Genomic DNA, 14,817 nt, shown 5'->3' with positions numbered 1-14,817 from the left:
CCTGGGGGAATAAAGTTAATTTACTCCTGGCAGCGGCGCTCTCAGTGCGGGCGCCTGATGGTGTCTGAACACTACTAAACTGCAGATTAACCCTATATCTTCAAGCTAATAGCGCTATTTTGCATAACCATAACTTTAATATCTCTTCAAAGTCACTTCCTGAAACAGTTGCTGCTTGAAAACACTTGTTCATTTTTGAAGCAAAATAGAATTTGCAAATTCTATGGATGATGGATCCCTATTTTTACATGGCTTTGGACATTCTTTGTATGTGTATGCCCACGGAGTTTTGTTATGATGACATGTGGGATATTTTTCACACATGGACCACTAGTTATTAAACGAAACAATTGTACGCTGGCTCCTGGCACATTTACTCATTTGTGCAGGTATTATATGGTATTACCTACTTTGGGGCATACTAATGCATTGGAGCCTTACATTACATTACATATTTTATTATTATTTTTTTTTTTATATACCTTCTGATGTCATGGGGATTACTATTATCTGTATATATATTGCATTAACATCTCTTCCTTCCCCCAGGTACTTTATTCGTTACTTATGGGGCTTTATTTCATTGCATATGCCCATACATCAGGTGGTCATGCACCGTGACCTATGCTCTGCCACTCATTTGGCATATGTCCTCTCCTCCTATCTCCCTCTTGTATCATTCCCCGCTGGTACCGGCCTTTCCTCCCCCCCCCCCTTCTCCTCACTCCTTTCTTTTGTCTAGCAGGATCATTTGTCCTGCATGCTTATCGGCTGGCTTGGTCTGTTTAGCTGAACTTACCTGGGCTTTCATGTTCCTCTAGGGGCGCAGCGTCCTCCGGCTCTCCTAACCAGGCTATCGTGTGCACAGCGGTATGTAATTTACCCTAATTGATTTAACTATTTAATCCGGTCATATGCGCCTCCAGGTCACTTCCCCTGACGAAGCTGCTGCGGCAGAGATACGCGTGGGGCCTGCTTCCACCACACTCCTCCATTTCTGGGCTATTCTGCCCGTTTTCCCTGTTCATTCATAGGGAGTTTATTTAATTGCTATTTTTGGACTTCTGCCTCATATTTTTCTGCAGCACATCTCAGGATCCATCTTATCCATGCACAGGTTGTATCCACAGGATTGATGTACTTCATCGTCACCTTTATTTCAGGGGACTATATTTCTATGGGTCACCCTCCTGGGCTATTTGCTCTTCATACCTGGGATAGTGGGTATATGCATAGTGCTGTTGTTGTCATATATATGGATTGATGTGCACATAATTTCCAATGCATATGCAGGACAATATTTATAGATGTTATGACCTCATTATTATGAGGAGTTTCTATCTCTTGGAGTGTGGTTTTTTTCGTACTAATTCATGTACCATGTTTTAAATGTTTTTATGTGAATATCTTTTGAGGTACAATAAAGGTGTTTATATATATATATTTTCTATATTGATTGTGGTTGTGCATACTATACTAGTCTACTTTTTCTCTTTGGTTTCGTATACAGCACTGTCCACGCAGTATATAACACAGCCCACGTAGTATATAGCAGCCACGCAGTATATTATTATTATTAATTATTTATTATTATAGCGCCATTTATTCCATGGCGCTTTACATGTGAGGAGGGGTATACATAATAAAACAAGTACAATAATCTTGAACAATACAAGTCACAACTGGTACAGGAGGAGAGAGGACCCTGCCCGCGAGGGCTCAATCTACAAGGGATGGGTGAGGATACAGTAGGTGAGGGTAGAGCTGGCCGTGCAGTGGTTTGGTCGATCGGTGGTTACTGCAGGTTGTAGGCTTGTCGGAAGAGGTGAGTCTTCAGGTTCTTTTTGGAGGTTTCAATGGTAGGCGAGAGTCTGATATGTTGTGGTAGAGAATTCCAGAGTAGGGGGGATGCACGAGAGAAATCTTGTAGGCGATTGTGGGAAGAGGAGATAATAGGGGAGTAGAGAAGGAGATCTTGTGAGGATCGGAGGTTGCGTGCAGGAGAGTACCGGGAGACGAGGTCGCAGATGTATGGAGGAGACAGGTTGTGGATGGCTTTGTATGTCATGGTTAGGCTTTTGTACTGTAGTCTCTGGGTGATGGGGAGCCAGTGCAGGGATTGACAGAGGGGAGAGGCCGGGGAATAGCGGGGGGACAGGTGGATTAGTCGGGCAGCAGAGTTTAGAATAGATTGGAGGGGTGCGAGAGTGTTAGAGGGGAGGCCACAGAGCAGGAGGTTACAGTAGTCAAGGCGGGAGATGATAAGGGCATGGACTAGGGTCTTTGCGGATTCTTGGTTTAGGAATGTGCGGATCCGTGAAATATTTTTGAGTTGGAGGCGGCAGGAAGTGGAAAGGGTTTGGATATGTGGTTTAAAAGAGAGATCAGTGTCAAGGATTACCCCAAGACAGCGGGCTTGTGGGACTGGGGAGAGTGGGCAGCCGTTTACTGTAATGGATAGGTTCAATGGGGAGGTCGTGTGAGATGGGGGAAAGATGATGAATTCTGTTTTGTCCATGTTAAGTTTTAGAAATCTAGTGGAGAAAAAGGATGAAATAGCAGACAGACATTGAGGGATTCTGGTTAGTAGGGTGGTAATATCTGGTCCAGAGATGTAGATCTGTGTGTCGTCAGCATAGAGATGATACTGAAAGCCGTGAGATTCTATGAGCTGTCCCAGGCCAAAGGTGTAAATGGAGAAGAGCAGGGGTCCTAGAACTGAACCTTGCGGGACTCCGACAGATAGGGGGCGAGGTGAGGAGGTGGTGTGTGAGACGCTGAATGTACGGTCAGTTAGGTATGACGAGATCCAGGATAGGGCCAAGTCTGTGATTCCAAGGGATGAGAGGGTCTGCAGCAGCAGGGAATGGTCCACTGTGTCAAAGGCAGAGGACAGGTCCAGGAGGAGGAGGATAGAGTAGTGTCGCTTGCTCTTGGCGGTTAATATAACACAGCCCACGTAGTATATAGCAGTGTGGGCACCATATCCCTGTTAAAAAAATAATTAAAATAAAAAATAGTTATATACTCACCCGCCAACGTCCAGCAAAGCTGTCCTAATGCACTCGCTGCTGCCAGCTTCCGTTCCCAGCGATGTATTGCAAAAGTACCCAGATGACTTAGCGGTCTCGCGAGAGCGCTAAGTCTTCTGGGTAATTTCGCAATGCATCTCTGGGAATGGAAGCTGGCGGCAGCCGCGCGCGCATCGGCGGACAACGGAAGGTGAGAATAGCAGGTTTTTAGTTTTTTATTATTTTTAACAGATTATTATTATACATTTTTAAAGCGCCATTTATGCCATGGCACTTTACATGTGAATATGGGGCAAATATAGACAAATACATTAAACATGAGCAAATAAGGCTGCATATGCAGCATCAATAGTAAAAAGTTGGTCACACAAGGTTAATAGCAGCATTAACGGAGTGCGTTACCCGCGGTGTAACGCGGTCCGTTAACACTGCCATTAACCCTGTGTAAGCGCTGACTAGAGGGGAGTATGGAGCGGGCAACGGGCACTGACTGGACGGAAGTAGGGAGAGACTAATTCTCGGCGCGGGATTTCCGTTACAGACAGACAGAAGTACCCCTTAGACAAATATATATATATATATAATTTTTATTTTTATTTTTTATTGAATATGATATCTAAGGCACAACTCCATTAATTTGGCCATGCACTGGGGACGACTGGCAAGTAACGTGGATTTCACATTCAATTCTCTGCAAATTGAATGTTCTTTATTATGCTTTGGGCCATCTTCTGACGTCAGAGCATTATAAACGGAGACTTCGAAAGGTTAAGACGTCATGCCATGAGCCGAGCTGGGACGTCCGAGGCCTGGTTGTGTCGAAAGCCATGGCTTGAAGTAAAAATGTGAAAAGGCTGAGGAGGATCCACGATACGCGAGTATGGGAAGAGGCACAGAGGACTGGATGGCAGAGCAGGTAAGCAGTGTGGAGTAGTATTTTTTAACATTTTGTCTCCATTTTGCTGAATTCGGGAATTACAAAGCGGAAAAACATTTTTTTTTGGAGAATGCAAATATTTGAAGAATTCAATGTAACTACCTACTGTGCACACAAGATATCTAAACACTCATTGAGATTCTTTGGGGACCTCAACACACCCAGTCCTTCACCTCCTAACACCCTGCATCAAGGGACAGTCGGCAGGCCCCAATATAGATAAGATTGTCAGCCAAATTGGTTAGGATTCATTAGGAGACCCAATTGACTTGATTTGAATTGATTTGCCGATATCTGTCAATAAATATCTCATGCTTGTATGTAGCCAGGATCACAATCCAGTCAGAATAACCACCCTGTGTTCTAGAAAAATCCACTGGAAAGAGATAAATTGATCTATAGGATACATTACCCTTCTTTGAGGATTGCTATCCCTACGTTATATGTGCTTACATATAACCACTATAGTTATTTGTATTAACCCCTTTACCCCCAAGGGTGGTTTGCACGTTAATGACCGGGCCAATTTTTACAATTCTGACCACTGTCCCTTTATGAGGTTATAACTCTGGAACGCTTCAATGGATCCTGGTGATTCTGACATTGTTTTCTCGTGACATATTGTACTTCATGACAATGGTAAAAATTATTTGATAGTACCTGCGTTTATTTGTGAAAAAAACGGAAATTTGGCGAAAATTATGAAAATTTCGCAATTTTCCAACTTTGAATTTTTATGCAATTAAATCACAGAGATATGTCACACAAAATACTTAATAAGTAACATTTCCCACATGTCTACTTTACATCAGCACAATTTTGGAACCAAAATTTTTTTTTGTTAGGGAGTTATAAGGGTTAAAAGTTGACCAGCAATTTCTCATTTCTACAACACCATTTTATTTTAGGGACCACATCTCATTTGAAGTCATTTTGAGGGGTCTATATGATAGAAAATACCCAAGTGTGACACCATTCTAAAAACTACACCCCTCAAGGTGCTCAAAACCATATTCAAGAAGTTTATTAACCCTTCTGGTGCTTCACAGGAATTTTTTGAATGTTTAAATAAAAATGAACATTTAACTTTTTTTCACAAAAAATGTAATTCAGCTCCAATTTGTTTTATTTTACCAAGGGTAACAGGAGAAAATGGACCCCAAACATTGTTGTACAATTTGTCCTGAGTATGCCAATACCCCACATGTGGGGGTAAACCACTGTTTGGGCGCATGGCAGAGCTCGGAAGCGAAGGAGCGCCATTTGACTTTTCAATGCAAAATTGACTGGAATTGAGATGGGACGCCATGTTTCGTTTGGAGAGCCCCTGATGTGGCTAAACATTGAAACCCCCCACAAGTGACACCATTTTGGAAAGTAGACCCCCTAAGGAACTTATCTAGAGGTGTGGTGAGCACTTTGACCCACCAAGTGCTTCACAGAAGTTTATAATGCAGAGCCGTAAAAATAAAACAAAATTTTTTTCCCACAAAAATTATTTTTTTAGCCCCCAGTTTTGTATTTTCCTGAGGGTAACAGGAGAAATTGGACCCCAAAATTTGTTGCCCAATTTGTCCTGAGTGCGATGATACACCATATGTGGGGGGAACCACTGTTTGGGCACATGGGAGGGCTCAGAAGGGAAGGAGTGCCATTTGAATGCAGACTTAGATGGAATGGTCTGCAGGTGTCACATTGCGTTTGCAGAGCCCCTAATGTACCTAAACAGTAGAAACCCCCCACAAGTGACACCATTTTGGAAAGTAGACCCCCTTAGGAACTTATCTAGATGTGTGCTGAGCGCTTTGACCCACCAAGGGCTTCACAGAAGTTTATAATGGAGAGCCGTAAAAATAAAAAAAAAATTTTTTCCCACAAAAATTATTTTTTAGCCCCCAGTTTTGTATTTTCCCGAGGGTAAAAGGAGAAATTCGACCCCACAATTTGTTGTCCAATTTGTCCTGAGTGCGCTGATACCCCATATGTGGGGGGGAACCACTGTTTGGGCGCATGGGAGGGCTCGGAAGGGAAGGAGCTCCATTTGGAATGAGGACTTAGATGGAATGGTCTGCAGGTGTCACATTGCATTTGCAGAGCCCCTAATGTACCTAAACAGTAGAAACCTCCCACAAGTGACACCATTTTGGAAACTAGACCCCCTAAGGAACTCATCTAGATGTGTTGTGATATCTTTGAACCCCCAAGTGTTTCACTACAGTTTGTAACGCAGAGCCGTGAAAATTAAAAAAAAAAATCTTTCCCCCCAAAATTATTTTTTAGCCCCCAGTTTTGTATTTTCCCGAGGGTAAGAGGAGAAATTCGACCCCAAAAGTTGTTGTCCAATTTGTCCTGAGTACGCTGATACCCCGTATGTTGGGGGAAACCAACGTTTGAGCGCATGGCAGAGCTCGGAAGGGAAGGAGCGCCATTTGGAATGCAGACTTAGATGGAATGGTCTGCAGACGTCACATTGCGTTTGCAGAACCCCTAATGTACCTAAACAGTAGAAACCCCCCACAAGTGACCCCATATTGGAAACTAGACCCCCCAGGGAACTAATCTAGATGTGTTGTGAGAACTTTGAACCCCCAAGTGTTTCACTACAGTTTATAACGCAGAGCCGTGAAAATAAAAAATCTTTTTTTTCCCCACAAAAAATATGTTTTAGCCCCGAGTTTTGTATTTTCCCAAGGGTAGCAGGAGAAATTGGACCCCAAAAGTTGTTGTCCTATTTGTCCTGAGTACGCTGATACCCCATATGTTGGGGTAAACCCCTGTTTGGGCACACGGGAGAGCTCGGAAGGGAAGAAGCACTGTTTTACTTTTTCAACGCAGAATTGGCTGGAATTGAGATCGGACGCCATGTCGCGTTTGGAGAGCCCCTGATGTGCCTAAACAGTGGAAACCCCCCAATTATAACTGAAACCCTAATCCAAACACATCCCTAACCCTAATCCCAACAGTAACCCTAACACCTCTAACCCTGACACACCCCTAACCCTAATCCCAACCCTATTCCCAACCGTAAATGTAATCTAAACCCTAACTGTAACTTTAGCCCCAACCCAAACTGTAGCCCTAGCCCTAACCCTAGCCCTAACCCTAATCCTAACCCTAGCCCTAACCCTAGCCCTAACCCTAGCCCTAACCCTAGCCCTAACCCTAGCCCTAACCCTAGCCCTAACCCTAGCCCTAACCCTAACCCTAGCCCTAGCCCTAACCCTAACCCTAGCCCTAACCCTAGCCCTAACCCTAGCCCTAGCCCTAACCCTAGCCCTAACTCTAACCCTAGCCCTAATGGGAAAATGGAAATAAATACATTTTTTTAATTTTTCCCTAACTAAGGGGGTGATGAAGGGGGGTTTGATTTACTTTTATAGCGGGTTTTTTAGCGGATTTTTATGATTGGCAGCCGTCACACACTGAAAGACGCTTTTTATTGCAAAAAATATTTTTTGCGTTACCACATTTTGAGAGCTATAATTTTTCTATATTCTGGTCCACAGAGTCATGTGAGGTCTTGGTTTTTGCGGGACGAGTTGATGTTTTTATTGGTAACATTTTCGGGCACGTGACATTTTTTGATCGCTTTTTATTCCGATTTTTGTGAGGCAGAATGACCAAAAACCAGCTATTCATGAATTTCTTTTGGGGGAGGCGTTTATACCGTTCCGCGTTTGGTAAAATTGATGAAGCAGTTTTATTCTTCGGGTCAGTACGATTACAGCGACACCTCATTTATATCATTTTTTTATGTTTTGGCGCTTTTATACGATAAAAACTATTTTATAGAAAAAATAATTATTTTTGCATCGCTTTATTCTCAGGGCTATAACTTTTTTATTTTTTTGCTGATGATGCTGTATGGCGGCTCGTTTTTTGCGGGACAAGATGACGTTTTCAGCGGTACCATGGTTAGTTATATCTGTCTTTTTGATCGCGTGTTATTCCACTTTTTGTTCGGCGGTATGATAATAAAGCGTTGTTTTTTGCCTCGTTTTTTTTTTTTTTTTCTTACGGTGTTTACTGAAGGGGTTAACTAGTGGGCCAGTTTTATAGGTCGGGCCGTTACGGACGCGGCGATACTAAATATGTGTACTTTTATTGTTTTTTTTTTTTTATTTAGATAAAGAAATGTATTTATGGGAATAATATTTTTATTTTTTTTTCATTATTTTGGAATATTTTTTTTAATTTTTTTTTACACATTTGAAATTTTTTTTTTTTACTTTTTTACTTTGTCCCAGGGGGGGACATCACAGATCAGTGATCTGACAGTTTGCACAGCACTCTGTCAGATCACTGATCTGATAGGAGTGCAGGCTGCTTCACAGTGCCTGCTCTGAGCAGGCTCTGTGAAGCCACCTCCCTCCCTGCAGGACCCGGATCCGCGGCCATCTTGGATCCGGGGCTGGAGGGAGCAGGGAGGGAGGTGAGACCCTCGCAGCAACGCGATCACATCGCGTTGCTGCGGGGGGCTCAGGGAAGCCCGCAGGGAGCCCCCTCCCTGCGCGGTGCTTCCCTGTACCGCCGGCACATCGCGATCATCTTTGATCGCGGTGTGCCGGGGGTTAATGTGCCGGGGGCGGTCCGTGACCGCTCCTGGCACATAGTGCCGGATGTCAGCTGCGATAAACAGCTGACACCCGGCCGCGATCGGCGGCGCTCCCCCCGTGAGCGCTGCCGATCGCATATGACGTACTATTGCGTCCTTGGGAAGAAAAGCCCACCCCACATGGACGCAATAGTACGTCTAATGGCAGAAAGGGGTTAAATATGGTACACTTTTTAACATTGCTGAGAAGGCCAGCTGTGAAAACTGTAGGATGTGCAATGAATGCACACTGGGCTCTAAAGACACTCACATGCTAGAAAGCTTCACAGCCATAACAGTGCTCATAACTACATGCGAACCATCAGGCTGTAATATGGTATGCGGAACGCTACTGTGCCATTATTCCTACCATACTAGTGCTGGTAACCTCTGATGCTTGAACCACTTTTTGTCTAGCTGTAAATCAATGAGCACATTTACCGTATATACTAGAGTATAAGCCGACCCGAGTATAAGCCGACCCCCCTAATCTTGCCACAAAAAACTGGGAAAACTTATTGACTCGAGTATAAGCCTAGGGTGGAAAATGCAGCAGCTACCGGTGAATTTCAAAACTAAAAAGATACCAATAAAAGTAAAATTATATGTATAATGCTCTGCACCGTTCATTATTGCCCCATAGATGTGCCATAGAAACCTGTGCCCCATATAGATTGCTCTGCACCGTTCATTATTGCCTCATAGATGTGCCATACAAAGAAGTGCCCCATATAGATTGCTTTGCACCGTTCATTATTGCCCCATAGATGTGCCATAGAAAGCTGTGCCCCATATAGAATGCTCTGCACCGTTCATTATTGCCCCATAGATGTGCCATAGAAAGCTGTGCCCCATATAGATTGCTCTGCACCGTTCATTATTGCCCCATAGATGTGCCATAGAAAGCTGTGCCATTGCTGCTGCAATAAAAAAAAAAATGCCATACTCACCTCTCTTGCTTGCAGCTCCTCAGCGTCTCTCCGCACTGACTGTTCAGGCAGAGGGCGGCGCACACTAGTACGTCATCGCGCCCTCTGACCTGAACAGTCAGAGCAAGAGGACGCGGAAGACGGCGCGGCACCCGGCGGGAGGAACGCGGACAGGTAAATATGAAATACTTACCTGCTCCCGGTGTCCCTGGCTCCTTCTCCCGGACAGCTGGTCTCCGGGTGTCGCAGCCTCTTCCTCTATCAGCGGTCACCGTTACCGCTCATTAGAGAAATGAATATGCGGCTCCACCCCTATGGGAGTGGAGTCCATATTCATAACTTTAATGAGCGGTCCCACGTGACCGCTGAACAGGGGAAGAGCTGCGGCACCCGAAGACTGTGGGACGGGCAGGGGGAGCGCCGGGACTAGGTGAGTATGCCTCAGACCTCTCTCCCCCTCACCCGCCGACCCTGACTCGAGTATAAGCCGAGAGGGGCACTTTCAGCCCAAAAATTGGGCAGAAATCTCGGCTTATACTCGAGTATATACGGTATCTTTTGACCAAACTACAAGATGAATTACAGCAAGAGCTGTATGGGACAGCCATATGTGTATCGGGTACAAGGCTTCAAGCATCATATCAAGCTATGGCAGCATGGTGGCTCAGTGGTTAGCACTGTAGCTTTGCAGCGGTTATGAATGCCAAAGCACATTCACACGGGTAACATACAAACCAGGAAGACAAATGCCTGAACCAGACAGGTCCCTGTTCAGACTAGGAAAAGCCCTTCTCTGATCCTGGTCTGTCCATGCCTGACCAAGGAGGTTGGCACCCTAAGGTGATGCAATGACCCCACCTCCTCTCGATGAGGCTTACCATAAATGTCTTTAGAGAATTACTACTATAGCAATCCTAGGAACTGCTAAGGAGAAAAGGAATCACACAAAGCAACTACAACCAACAAACTACAGCAAAGTCTATCACCAGCAGGAAACATCAGTAGAGGAAGATATTTAAAGCTGCACCCAAAAGGTGATAGCACAGACAAACAGTAAATCAAAAACACCTGTTCTCCAAAACCGACAAATAAAGACAACAGAATGAAAACACACAGCGGAAAGATGCCAACCACAAGATCAAGGGTTGAATCCAGACGCATGACAGCAGCGCTGGGGACTCGGGTTCAAATCTCACCAAGGACAAGACCTGCATGGAGTCTGTATGTTCTCATTTTGCATGGGTTTCCTCCTACACTCCCAAGACATATTGATGGGGAATTTCAATTGTGAGCACCAATGGGGACAGCGATGACTATGTCTGTAGAGCACTGGAGAATATGATGGCGCTAAGCATAATAATTCTCTATACATTTGTCATCTAGTAGCAGGGATGTGGAGTCTGAATCCATGTAATACATTTGGTACCTTAGTACCATGCAGGATGCGCTGTACATTTTTTCATAAGAATTTGGGAAAGTTATGAAATGTCCTATAAATGTCTGTTCTATTTCTGATCTAAGAATTTCGGCTTATAGTTGAGATGAATCTGTGCTGCACTTTATGTATATGCTCAGTAGTGAGGCAGTGCCGTGGGGTCAGAGTTGTGAAGATGTATAAATTGAGGAGTCGAGGTTTGGCTTAGGCTACTTTCACACTGGCGGTTTTATTAATACGCCGCAATGCATCGTTTAGGGGCAAAAACGCATCCTGCAAAGTTGTTTGCAGGATGCGTTTTTGCCCCATAGAGTAACATTACCGACGTATTGACACATGTCGCAACTGTCGTGCGACGGTTGCGCTGTGTTGTGGCGGACCACCGGGAGCAAAAAACTTTAAATGTAACGTTTTTTTGCTGCCGACGGACCGCTTTTTCCAACCGCGCATGCGCGGCCAGAACTCCGCCGCCACCTCCCCGCACCTCACAATGGGGCAGCGGATGCGCCGGAGAAATGCATCCGCTGCACCCGTTGTGCGGCGCATTAAACGCTAGCGTCGGAATCTCGGCCCGACGCACTGAGACGGGCCAAATCCGACGCTAGTGTGAAATTAGCCTTACCGGCTCCATACCCCTGTCTAGCAGAGCATGCCACGATTTGTTTTTCTCCCGAACTTGTTTGGAATCCTACAGAAAATTCCCCTGTATAATACATCCCTATAGGAAAGAGAAGAAAACCATGTGCTCCTTCATATAGAGCATTACAGGCAGCTTTGGATTCTGGTATATTCTTCCCTCAAAGCAATGTGCCCAAGGGAGAATGTAGCTGTATGTATAGCTGATGACGCATGCCATAAATTATGTTTTTTTCTAATTCTTATTAAACCTGAAAAAAATACTGCTGTGTACTGCTATAGAAAATTCTGAAGAATACAGGGGTACAGCAGAGGCCCCATACAACTGTTAAAAAAACAAAGCAATATTATACAATATGCTGGTGTGCATGACGGCATTTTGTATTTTTCTTAAAACCGTAACAAATTTATTCTTCGTGAGCTTTAGCCAGGCTGAATTCCGATCTGTTCTTCGACCACATTAGACAAAACTACTGATAAGTTGTGAGAGAGAGAAGAATTGTCCCGTCATTACACTGGCTGTACAAAGCTGATAAAAGAGGTTTTAGTCTGTGGGCGCAAGTATGTTTAAAAACAGGTTCAACAAGTATTTTCATACCGCACATCTTCCTCTAAATGCAAAATCCTGAAGATAGAGATTTTCCATATTTATAGGGCACTTCCCAGAAACGAATACAAAAGAGGTAACACAGTGTTGGTTCAGATAAAAGAACAGACTAACATATGGAAATGTTTTGTTGAATAACTAAAAAAAATGCCTTCCTCCAGATCCTTCAGGGCTGTGCAATGCAAGTATGCAAGCATCGGTATCAGCAAGACCCCGGCTCTAAACTAAAATGTCCATGTGCTTACTTGTGCCCCACCAGATCTAAGGTTATGTGCACACAACATTTTTCAGCATTTAAAAAAAAAATAATGCTTTGGATTTACGGGTTTTTTTTGGAAGGGGTGGTCATGAGCACCTTTTTGCCATTTTTCACACCATTTTTGAGGAGACTAAGGGCATGTGCAGATGGTCAGTAATTGGCAGTGCTTTGGACGCAGCATGTCCGCTGCCGGCTTTTGAACGCAGGTGATTCCGTATGTGTTCACTGAACAGTGCGGAGTCACCACTTCTCCACAAGATAAATGGACATGCTGCGGTCTGGAAAGACACGCTGCATGTCCATCTCTGCGGGTGATCTGCAGGCATCTGTGCACGCATAGTGGGCATGGGATTTCTTGAAATTCCATCCACTATGCCATAACATCTTGACGCTGCGGGTTGGATGCTGCGGAGGTACACAGCGTCCAACCAGCAGCATTTACTGACTGTGGGAACGTACCCTAAGGTGTTTGCTCAGGATTTTTTTTCCTTTCTCCTCCTTTGGCTTTTTAGAAATTCATTAAACAAAAATAAGAAACTAGCATTTTTCTTTTAGGTGAAAACATTTGAGAAAACACTCAAAAAGAACCCTGGGGGTCTTTTTAGCCTTCGCATTGATCATTCTTTTTAAGTAAAAAAAACAAAACAAAACAAATCTTCCAAGCCTGAACAATGGCCAGGTCACTTCATTTTATTTATTAAAAAAAGTTAAATAAATTTAAAAAAATGAGGTGCATAAAATCTTCAACATAAGAGCAGCAAGTCATTTTTGTATAGAAAATAAAGTTCATTCTTTTGAGCCTTCTCTGGGTGGGAGTAGATCAGCTTCAAAGCGGTCTAAGAAAAAACTAAAACGAAAAAAAAAAAATGTTGTGTGAACATACTAAGTTAGCAAATGGCAAACATTTACGGTATATATTATTCTATATGACAAATCAAGAGAAAGGGAACAAAATACATAGTTCACAGATTAGGACCATCCAGGTCCATGTGGAAAGCAACACAATAATATGCAGACGTGTACAAAGACTGCAATGTACAAAAAAAATCACTAGGAAATCAAATATAAGCGATGGATCGAACACTGCAATAGAACAAGACACAGACAACCACCGGCAGTTCTCGCTTTACAGAGACATTATTTCTGCAGCAAAGACCGCTGAATGATTAAATCTGGCATCAATAACGTCACCGTGATTACGCACATTCATCAACCTGGTTCATGACGCAGAGTGATCTTAGCTCCATGGAGAATCCGAGGCGCTGGTAACTGCTCACCGGGTTATAAAGCAGACGCCTGTGGCATTTGTGCGAGCAGCGCGAATGTCAGAAAAAAGACCGCTCAATTGTGCCCCTTTTACTGCCCTTACTACAGCAGCAGCCAGATGGTACTGGGCATTGCTGTGAATTGAAGGATCTTTCATTGAAGTAGGGACTTGGCTTTCTGACACTCATCTACTGGTATCGTAAGGGTATGTTCACACAGGCAGATAAGCTGCAGATTGTCCTAGAAGAAAAGACAGTCTATTACAGTTCCAGCAGAGTAGATTAGATGTTCGGCTACTTTCACATTACCGTCACAATGCGTCGTTCTGTGGAAAAAACGCAACACTGCGTCCGTTGCCACCGTCACTCACAAATTCACAAACTTCCGACGGTACGTCGCGCCAACGCTTGGCGACAGCATTGTACCGACGGAAATGTGAAAGAAGGCTTAGGCAGCTCTTGGATGAGACTTGCTAAGAGAAAATCAGTGTGTCCATCACTTGTAGCTATGCTGCAGATTTTTAGATTAAACTTTACCCTTTGCAACGCAGAGGTGGAATCCATGGTGAATCTTAGGTAAAATTTGCGTGTACCCTCTGGAATTTCAAGCAGATTTCTCACAAACTGTGTGAGATTTATGGCGCATTTTTTAAATAAATTTTCATCCCATGTAGACAGTATTGAACAACCTGTTTCAGAATGTGTGTGTTTTATAACCTATCCTAATGTCCGATCAGTCAAGGTCTAAAGTCGGCCATTTACAATAGTACAGCTGATCGTTTGTTTGAAAGCCATCAATCTCATACACAGGGATATTGGCAGTTTTGAAAGACACCAGTATTATTTGTATTAACAACACAGCACTTCCACCGATCAGCCGTTACCTCGCCCATTGGCAGCCTTGTCACATGATTGCAGGGCGCCAATAGGTTGGCATGACAACCAGGGTTTGCACCTCAAAATGAGGTCGGGAAAAAAAGAAAAGACCCCCTCCCGCAACCCCCCTGCCACCTCACGTGAATGTCCTGGAACATGGACTTTTTCTTCTAGGAAAGGGCGAATGCCGCATTTCTTGGTATTTATACAGATGTAATCTCCATGTGTCCGTCAATCGGCGGTAAGT

General features: G+C 43.9%; 1 protein-coding gene across 1 annotated transcript in view; it reads right to left on the bottom strand.

Moving 5' to 3' along the window:
- The window catches only part of TMCC3 (transmembrane and coiled-coil domain family 3), a 150,198-nt gene that overhangs the window by 79,658 nt on the left and 55,723 nt on the right, over nucleotides 1–14,817 (bottom strand). The gene's annotated exons all lie outside the window — the stretch shown is intronic.

This window comes from Ranitomeya imitator, chromosome 4 (assembly GCF_032444005.1).
Source record: "Ranitomeya imitator isolate aRanImi1 chromosome 4, aRanImi1.pri, whole genome shotgun sequence".
NCBI classification, from domain to species: domain Eukaryota; kingdom Metazoa; phylum Chordata; class Amphibia; order Anura; family Dendrobatidae; genus Ranitomeya; species Ranitomeya imitator.
The sequence above is the reverse complement of the archived record's forward strand: the minus strand, read 5'-3'. Positions and strand labels throughout refer to the sequence as shown.